We start from the raw sequence: 11341 nt of genomic DNA on the forward strand, positions 1-11341 counted from the left end.
TGTTCCTTCGTATAGCGCAGTAGATACCAGAACCCCACAATAGTTGAAAATTCGCGAGATAACGTCACCTCTATACCTATATATATATATACATGTTTTCTAAGTCATTTTCTCATTCATTTTTCTTCAGTTCATCAAACCATATTGAGGGTCAGACTATTGCAGTCATTTTTAAAGATGAGCTTCTAAATCTTTAAATTAAGAATTAATTTAAATTAAATTAAGAACTCTTCTAAATCATGCTTTGATCAAGTTTTCATTCAATATAGATCTATCACAAATCATAATCATCAACTTGAAATGGAGGGTTGAAAAGCCTTGCTGATGAACCTTCCTCCATCAAGCGTTCTATTTTAATGAACAGACAACTCCTATTCTTTTATCATTCTTCCAAGTCGTGCTTTGTGTTTTTTTATAGTTTTCTTTCTATATAGATCTATCAAAAATGCTAACAAATTGGCTAATATTGATTTTGCACAGTTGATGACAAACCCACGACAGTTCTTCGATGTTTATCAAATTTCAGAGCAGACTGAGATACTAACATGAGTGTTTTAATTGTAACTAAAAACGTTTTTAGTTGATAACATTATAATGACACGTTTGAAACGCTTCTTGAGCATTCGTTATGATTCCTTACCAGCTCATTTGTTTATCATGAAACTTGTATTCTGTCAGCTAAAGGAATTATTTTTGAAAAATGTTCTGTTAAAGATAAATTTAGGTGATAAGTTCACACCAAGTCTTTAGAAACTGTGATTATTTAAATAATACAAGAAATATTGTAAGTCATGACCTAAATATTGTAAGTCATGACCTAAATATTGTAAGTCATGACCTAAATATTGTAAGTCATGACCTAAATATTGTAAATCTGGATCTAAATATTTTAAAGATGAACTTACACAAAATTTTAGTAGATTTTATCATAAAGTGTCGGTATTTTTCTATCATTTGTGATTGTTTTTGATGTTTGAGGTGATCTGACTGCTAGGAAGTTTTTAGGTTAAAATTGACAAAACGTCAATGCGATTAAAACGCTCAGAAGGTAAATACATGCAAGATGACATCACTAGTTGCTATCATTGCTATAGTTGTTAATAGGCTATTGCGTTCAAGTTACAGAATTACGTGTGTCTATTCTGGTGGTCTCTTTGCGATTATAATTGATATAATCGCGCTTTCGTTTGATCTGAGCCTTTTAATTACGATAGTTTTATCAACTTTAATCTGGACACATCCTGGCAATCGCATCACCTCAAACATCGAACAGCATTTTAAAAGGTTATGCAGTATACTCAGCTATGATGTGTATTCACCGGTGAGATCAATAGACTTTACTTCAAATTATCTGTATCCTATTTTACAAAATCCTGTGACATTCAATTAGGATTGTTGTGATTTTTATGTGATTATCGTATTAATGCCATATATTATTTATGTATAGTTTTATTAGTAATGTTAATGTATTGTCATACAGATATCAATCACCAAGATTTTAAGTAATAATAGCCATCTATTTTAACTGAACTCTGCAGAGAGCTCCTACTGTTAACTCATTTTTTAATAATACAAAACTGTAAAACTTGAACGAAAATGTATGTTTGTAATTTTAGTTTAACTTTTTCGATGTACCGTTTTTCTATTTTTGTTATACTCTTTTCATTGCCTTTTCAATCGTCAATTTTAGAAGAATCTTTTTTAACATTGCTATCCTGAGCACAACAATACTTGTGAAAGTTACAAATACCGCAAATAGTATAGTGCTTGACATATTTCAATTGAAGAACCTACAGGTAGATGCACAGATTTTTATAATCAGTAGGGCCAGTGGTTAGTACACTGGCATATACTCTGTAGGTCAGAGGTTATTGAACTGGCATGTACTCTGTAGGTCAGAGGTTCGAATTACAGAAGAACCATTGGTGGTGTTAGGAAGGGCATCCAGTCACAATTGTTCTTGTCCCAAATCCAACGCAGCAGATGCTCACAGCGTATTTAGTTCCATGAAAAATTTGGTTTAGGATGAAGTGCTGTACATACAGCAGAAAGAGAATAAATCTTGCTAATGAAATTAAATCTACAAATTAAATAATGTTGCTACTGTCCATATATTTAACTATTTACTGCCAACTAGCAAACTGCATGGCCTATTCTTGTCTTCTCTATTTTATTGCTTGTAGGTATTCAGTAGACTGAGTGATTAATTTTAGTGATATTTTTTATTATTATTTACGTTATATACACATAAGCCTGTTTCTACCTCAGTAGTATCGGTCTTTGATTACAGATTTTTATCGTTGTTTTATTATCAATTTGTTTATTTATCTTCTGTTTTAGAGCTCCCAGGGCTACATAAGGCACCAATGGTCATTGCCATCAACTGTTCAACTTTTGAAGTTTCCTGGGAGAAATGGAATGGAACTGTCGATCATGGATCTGAGGATACAGTTATACACTCCTACTCGTGCGTAGACGTTTAGATGGTAGCCTTAGCTCCAGATCTCATGCACAACCTTTATTTTTTCTTATAGCGGCTACTGGATTTTATATTACCTTATGAGCACATTGTTTGTTGTCTGCGTTTAATGGTGACTCGGGCTTCCATGGCCCGAGACTAATGGGAGGAATTCTATTAGCTGAGCATTGTTGGCACAATAGTTTGTTATTCATCAATATTAGTTATGACAGAAACAAGTACGGACGTTCTATTTTCTACTAAAGTTGATTGATAGATCACTGGATTAGTTAATTATTATAAATACGCCTGGATATACTAACCTAACAAAAATAAAAAGGCTGGCAACAGTTCTATTTGCTGATTACTCAAACTTTCGTTTGTCAACTTACTTTGAATAAAAAGTAATTGCATTTCCTTATTTTACATTTTGTCGACGGTCACCCTGAGATTTTCACCGATTACGTTTATAACTTTTCTTTTCGATTTTTCCTTCAAAGTATATGTTGTGTCATGATGATCAAACAACATAAAACTCGATGTTGATGGCATTATAATGTGATCTTACAGGGTGCAGTATTGTGAGGGTACAGATATACCAAGAAAATGTACTTCAGGTGGTTATATAATCGCTCAAAACATATCTGGCCTCTCGAATCAGCTTGTCAGCATTATCACTGGCCTCACACCTGCTGTTGGATACCTGGTTCAGATTGTCACCAACAGGTGAGTGTAAAGCCGTGGTCACACGATGGCCGAACCGACTTAGGTTTAGTTCGGGTCGGAGGTTGTTTCGGCTAAGCCACATGTCACAAGGTACCCGAAGTCACTTCACTTCCTAGATACCATACGCATGGAGACAGGACACTGTTTCATTGGTAGTTTTTATGTATTTGAACTGAATATTTCTATTGTAAACAGAAAAACTTTGAGCAACATTTATTAATTATAATTACGCAGCAGATTTATCAGAAGATCGTTCAGCTGCTCAAAACAAATTACTCGATACAAAGTTTTGCCAACCCTTCCCATCACCAAAATTATATTTTTTGTTAACGTATCAATGTTTTTCTATACTGAGTATATAACAAACAAAAACAGTATTTATCATAGTACTGTGGTTTTACAAAAATGAATCAGCCAACGATTCTTCATCAGGATGAGTGACATATTACTTCTACATATCTACTTCTATTCTACACTAAAGAAAACCAGACTCATTCTCTTATATTTATGCAACACTTAAGTGCAACATCTTACATTTATGCAACACAATCACAAGCTACATTGTGCCTGAGTAAAGCCCGACAAAATCCTTTTACAATATATCATCATATGGCAATGGATGATGTCTTTTAATTATTTTACTTATTTACCAACGAATTCCATATAATTTTGTGCTCTCATTTCCTTCGAAATGAAGGACCAAATACTGTAAATGACGCCATCTGTTTTTATGTAGTCCGGGTGAGCCTTGTCATAAATTGCTTCATGTTGTTTAATTAACAAAATAAAAAGGTCGTCCCAGTTCTTTTTTGAGCTCTGCTCACACACGTAAAGAAAAATGTGGCGTGTGCTCGCTAGAATTTTAACCAGCCAATCAAAGAAGGGGTTTAGCCACGAAATTACGAGCAGGGCTGAAATGGTTCGTTTCGGCTGGAAATGTCTTCGGTCGAACAGGTTACAACTGACACAGACGTCGTTTTGCGTCGTTTAGTTCATTTTGGCTCTTGTGTGACCACTTCAGTATAGGAGTAATAAGCAAGTGATAGCCAATTTTATTGGCCAGTTGTAAACAGAGTAATCATATCTAAAAGTTCTTTATAAGGGTAGCAGCCTGCAATTTCACATAAATAGAGATAGGGTTAGGGAGGAAGGGGAAACGAGAGGAGGGGAAAAAGAGGGAAGAAGAGGGAATAGAGAGAGGAGAGGGGAAGAGAGATAGGAGAGAGGGCAGGGAGATATATGAAAAAGGGCAGGGAAGCGGAAGAGGATAGGAGGTGGAGAGCGGAAGAGGAGAGACAGGAGTAAAGGAGAGGAGAGAGAATGATAGAAGAGAGGAGGGGGGGGGGGAGGAAGGGAGAGTATTTCTAAGAAGTAAAACCCAACTCCACATAAATTCACTGGTGTGATTAGCCTGGTTTGTTTTTAATAAGGTGAAGCTGCTAGTGTTAGCTTGTGAAAATAAACGCCAAGTCATTATGACAGTGATATGGCAGTCATCAAGTATTGCTGGTTTCCTTGGGCTCATTATGACAGTAATATGGCAGTCATCAAGTATTGCTGGTTTCCTTGGGCTCATTATGACAGTGATATGACAGTCATCAAGTATTGCTGGTCTCCTTGGGCTCATTATGACAGTGATATGACAGTCATCAAGTATTGCTGGTTTCCTTGGGCTCATTATGACAGTGATATGACAGTCATTAAATATTGGTGGTCTCCTTGGGCTCATTATGACAGTAATATGGCAGTCATCAAGTATTGCTGTTCTCCTTGGGCTCACTATGACAGTAATATGGCAGTCATCCTGAATATTGCTGGGCTCCTGAATTTTGATACCGATGGACTGATCTCTTTTATACTTGACCCACCATTTGACTAGACCTGGTATGACATGTATTTATATATTACTAGCAGACAAACCTGGGTGAAAAATAACGCTTCAATTTCTAATTTTGGTTTGTTTGCGGTAGTTAATGAACAAACAACCAAATAAGCACTCTGCAGCTTGTAAGGTGTTGAGGAGGTGCAGCAATAAACAGCTTTATAAGCTCATTATTCTTAGGATTATTGTAAGTTGATTAGCTCAGCTGGATGGCTAATAAGTGAGACTTACACTGGGTGTGTCATGAGTTCAACGCTTAAGTTGGTCAACATTTTAGTCGTTCCTTTACAAGATCGTATTTAGCATCATTTTCACTTACCGAAATGTCTCTTTCGGGTGGTGACCCGAAAACATGCTTTAGATCTAAAACCTGGTGAGTTTTAAAGAAAACCACATGCAAAATATCAGAGAGATCATTTAATTAGAAGTCAGTTTCTATAGAGAACAAGCATACTAGTGACAACAATTTACATATATGTGATATAGAGGCAGTGTAAATGTACAGCTGCGTGGATGGTGTCTTTACAAGTTTCATTTATCCAACTTTGATCACACTTTGTTCTACCAGATGTCAACACCTCGGCTTTAAGTCCAGATGTTTTTAATTCACTTGAAACATTCTAAAATTTTATGGGATTTAATCGCCTTAAATTTTCAAGCAAATAAAAAACGGTGGTATTCTTAGATTTATAGTTGCATTTTTTTAAACAAGCTAATTTAGCAGCTTGTCTGCATGCACGAATATTTCAGCAGTTTGATAATTTCGTTGGTTGTTATATTTTCTCTAATTAGTTTTGCGAAACAAACAGCTTTTGCCAGTAATTTTGAAATCATGATTGACACAATCGGATAAATTAGGCTTAGCGTAACCATGGAAATGTAATTGTAAACAATATGTTAAAATGCTTTTAAATTCTGCACTTTTTTACTATAGGTTTTGTTCATTTCTGTTTAAATTGTATGCAGCTATGCTAAAAATCTTAAATCTCGAGCAAACTTAATATAAAAAATCGCTTAACTAAGTTACATCTGCTTGCACTACAATAAAAATGTCATAACTAAACTTACTGCCAGTGTGCAGGCAAACCATAGAACTATACCATATTAGTGCTTAGTACATATTATCGACCCATAAAATATACGCAGTGGTATCAACGTTTGGTGGATACATGTTCAGCTGGCAACATTGGACTGCACTGACATGTTCACTTCAGCACGAATCAAATAACTAACAGATTGGTTTACTTAAGATGTCACTGTCCACGATGGATTTTTTCTCAATGCAGAAATAATCGTAGAGATATAGTAATAATCATAGAGATAGTAGTAATAATCATAGAGATATAGTAATAATCATAGAGATATAGTAATAATCATAGAGATAGTAGTAATAATCATAGAGATATAGTAATAATCATAGAGATATAGTAATAATCATAGAGATAGTAGTAATAATCATAGAGATATAGTAATAATCATAGAGATATAGTAATAATCATAGAGATAGTAGTAATAATCATAGAGATAATAGTAATAATCGTAGAGATATAGTAATAATCATAGAGATAGTAGTAATAATCATAGAGATAGTAGTAATAATCATAGAGATATAGTAATAATCATAGAGATAGTAGTAATAATCATAGAGATATAGTAATAATCATAGAGATATAGTAATAATCATAGAGATAATAGTAATAATCATAGAGATAGTAGTAATAATCATAGAGATAGTAGTAATAATCATAGAGATATAGTAATAATCATAGAGATAGTAGTAATAATCATAGAGATATAGTAATAATCATAGATATATAGTAATAATCATAGAGATAGTAGTAATAATCATAGAGATAGTAGTAATAATCATAGAGATAGTAGTAATAATCATAGAGATAGTAGTAATAATCATAGAGATAGTAGTAATAATCATAGAGATATAGTAATAATCATAGAGATAGTATTAATAATCATAGAGATAGTAGTAATAATCATAGAGATATAGTAATAATCATAGAGATAGTAGTAATAATCATAGAGATAGTAGTAATAATCGTAGAGATATAGTAATAATCATAGAGATAGTAGTAATAATGGGAATGATTAATACATTTTGTCTCGAGTTGTTTTGCTTATTCAACATAAAAAATCAATTCAATTCTTCTATAATGACAGTGAAGAGTTAATTCAATTCAGTAGGATTCACCAATTCAATTCTACAGCAAGTAAAGGATACCAGAGAATCAAATCATTTATGAGTTGGGCCTTAAGGCTTACTCGAGCGAGCATGTTAACTCAAGTGCCCATCTCTGCCATGTCGTAGCAGCGATCGTAGTCAAAGCTGCATTTCAGAGAATATCATGACTCTTTTTGGCACCTCAGCTAGCTGTCAGTGTAGCATTATTCACGCGTATTTGTATAAACTACTCCGTCTCTGTTTATCAATTCTTTATTCACTTTTGAGTTTAGTTCATTCATTCTGCTTATCAATAGAGATGAAGATGGCAAGAGGGTAGTAGGACGAGCTAGTGATTCCACTTTCATCATGCCCTGTTTTACAACCTCCTCTTCGATTACTTCTGCAAAAACAGTCATCGACAGTAGCACTAGTACAACTACCAGAACCACTACCACTACCTTTTCTTTAACCACGGCACCTGCAGGTAACTCATCCAATAATCTAGACTAGCCTTAATCCAAGTTAGTTCCTGATGAAGTTGTATATCTCTTCCAAAGTTGGTGTGTATCTTTTAAGTATAATTTTTCAATTGCCTTTCTATATATGGCGATGTTTTCTTCTAACATGTATTCCTATTTTTAATCTATAACCTCTCAAATCTCTGTTTTTTACATTTTTTTGCAATTTTTATTAAAAACATGTAGTCATTTTATGTGAAAATTGATTTTTTTTGGAAAATACACACATCATGGCGGGATGTGAATGTATAAAGTTCATAGTTTGACTCACTGAGTTTTTACTGTCGTTAATCACCGTCCCTGGTCCAGATATACCAACTTATAAAGGTTAGATCACATTCAATTGCATTACACTCATGGGCACGCCTGCGTGCTTCTTTCCAGTGCATGTTTAGAATATCGGTTTAAAATAACTGCATAACGGAAACAATTGCATGACTCTAGTATTTCCTTCTTTGATAAATGAAATAGGAGATAGTGTTAACAAGCTAAATAGTTATGGCTATTAATTTTGAGCAATCTTATGACAGAATATATTGTTATACTCGTTATATAATATATATTGTTATATTGTTATATATTGTTATTGTTATTACTCTCACTGTGTTATAATGATTACTGTTATTGTTGTTTTTGATAATTTTATCTATTATTCAACGATGTTGCATTTAGTTAGGAAAATAAAATAATGCATATACTAAGTTAAAATATAAAACAATATTTTGAGATCCGATTGTCGGGACATTCAATCGATTTTATTCTGACGAAAAGTTTGAAAGACGAATCAACGATTGCCGTGAGTACCGCTAGTGAGAAGTGCGTTTGCTCAGCCTGGTGACCTCAATGACGGCGACAACCGAACAGTACTATAAAAGTACTATTAAACCTATTTAATGGTTTTATTGACATCATACATCAATATGTTATTTTATCATTATGTGTGTTATCACTAGTTTATTCATATACAAGTTGCTGATATGTATGTTATTTAACTGTATTTTTGGGTGGTTTCATATCATTAGAACGCATTAATGCACATCACATTATTTCAAATGAGGAAAAATTGCTTTGAGTTAAGATTTTTTGACATACAACAACAGTTATGGAAAAAATTCATATCTCAAAGTATCACTGTAATGGTTTTAATTTATCTATTTATAATTATTATTGTTATATTTAATAATTTATAATGCTAGTGAATTGTTTACAAGCTCATAGTTTTTGTTTCAGAAAATATTATTTTTGCTAAACCTTTTAAACATGTGGAGTAACCTTTTTCTGCTTGTATTAATAAATTTGGTATATCTTTATTCTTTCACAGAATTTATACCTCATATGTGTGAAACGCTAAAAAGTTTGTTTTTATTATGTGCCTCCGTAAGTGATCAATGCAAGCGGTTTCATTGCAGAGCAAAAAGTGATGCTGAGATGGCTAGCTGTTTTCACAGCCTTACGAACACGTTTAGTAACTAAGAAATCAAATAGCGTAGTTAGATTCTTTAGTTCCTTCACATTGTTCAACTGAGTTTCATCAGGACCCCGAGGTTCAGTGTCAAGTCCAGCGCATGCGCAGATCTCTCTGAGCTATCATGTAAACCATAAGTCATGTCTGAGCTATTATGTTTCATTCTCTCCTGTGTTTGACTTTCCTTGATAGCCTCTCTTTATTCTTTCATCACCTGATAAGCTAGCCTATTCTATTCGTCATGAAGTACCTTCAGCGAATGAGACGAATCCTATAATTGACTTTGTACTTGTAACTAAAAGATTGTGTTGACATTCTACCGGTGACTGACAGTGACCATAGCCAACTTAGTAAATTTGGTTTAATAGCTCTTTAAATATTGCTTAAAATATAACAATCTTATTTATGATAATTAAGTTATCTTACAACAGGTACCAAATTAGATGCCTAACGAAATCAACAGAAATCAAATCACTTTCTATTCTTTAAAGAAGCCGTATCTGTTTGCTAAAGAGCGATTTCTGTTTTCTAAAGAAGCAGTTTTTGTTTCTGAAGAAGTTTTGTGTTTGTTAAAGAAGGAGTTTCGGTTTGTTAAAGAAGGGGTTTCTGTTTGCTAAAGAAGAGTTTCTGTTTGCTAAAGAAGGGTTTGGGGTTTGCCAAAGAAGGGTTTTCTGTTTGCTAAAGAAGGGTTTCTGTTTGCTGAACAAAGGGGTTCTGTTTGCTAAAGAAACGGTTTCTGTATCCTAAAGAAGTGATTTCTGTTTCCTATAGAAGTGTTTTCTAAAAGAGCAGTTTCTGTTTGTTTTTGTTTACTAAAAAGCACTTCATTTATTATAGGAACAGTTTTTGTTCATTGAACAGGTCATTGTTAAAGTGTTCATGCCACGCCAATGGTTATAACTGACACAAACTGATGCATAATCAATTTATAATACAAGTTAACAAACAAATCAATAATACAAATAAGCCAAATAAAATGTTTAAAGGTTGACTTGCAACAAAATTCACATTACAGTTAGTTGGTATCAAAAGATTCACTATGTCTTACTCTGCTGTGTTGAGGTGCAAGATATGTGGCAATGTGATTACAAGCTCTTAAAAGCTCAAAAACGAACAGTTAATCGTCGTCGCTATCATGAACCTGCTGTAGATTAGAATCTCTTTCCAAAATGGCTCATATGGGACGTATTTGTACAAGATGGCTTCTGTTTACACTTTCATGCAAGATCATTTGTTGGAATATTTTCACAAATATACTTCACGCAATCAATAAAACCATGTCTATTGTCCTTACGCGTCTATTTCATCATCATTGTAATTGTCTGTCAATTTGTCATCTGTCATTTTGAGCACTGATATCTTATAACCTACCGTGAAAATTCATTTAATTTTTTAACCCTAGCTCGAAGGAGTACATATCATTCTCTGATGGACATGACGAGCCTGTTGGTCACTTGTGATAATCGAACAATGCTGCTGAAATTATTCGCATTGTTTGGCAGGAAGTATGGATCACATGATCAGATTACGACTAGACGATTGACCAAGCCGAAACAAAACTGTAAAGTAGCGAGCATCTATATTTGACACGGGCTCTTCGGTAAAACCCTAAGTGTTTGTCATAAACTAGTGCTATGAGAAGTTTTATATTTAGCCTATTATTGGCTTTTCAATTCACGTGAGAACATCACATGTCAAAACAATAACTAAATGGATTGACTATGTCAGAGAAATGAACTGATTCCAATCTACGGCGGTTTCGTGATGGCGGCGAATAACTGTTCGTTTTTGAGCTTTTAAGAGCTTGTAATCACATTTTTACATATTTTATACCTACAACACAGCAGAGTAAGAGACGGTGAATCTTTTGATACCAAATAACTTTAATGTGAATTTTGTTGCAAGTCAACCTTTAAAGACCATTTAGACTTTCAGCACAAAGAAAGACCATTTAGACATTCAGCACAAAGAAATGGACTTGTGCTATAAAGTTGCAAGTTGACTGAGACAAATATCAGTACAGTGTATTATAATAGTATATACATTGTTACAGTACCGCTGCCACTAACAGATGTCACGCTGACCTTACAGAATGCATCAAATGCCTTAATAT

This window comes from Watersipora subatra, chromosome 7 (genome assembly GCF_963576615.1).
Source record: "Watersipora subatra chromosome 7, tzWatSuba1.1, whole genome shotgun sequence".
NCBI classification, from domain to species: domain Eukaryota; kingdom Metazoa; phylum Bryozoa; class Gymnolaemata; order Cheilostomatida; family Watersiporidae; genus Watersipora; species Watersipora subatra.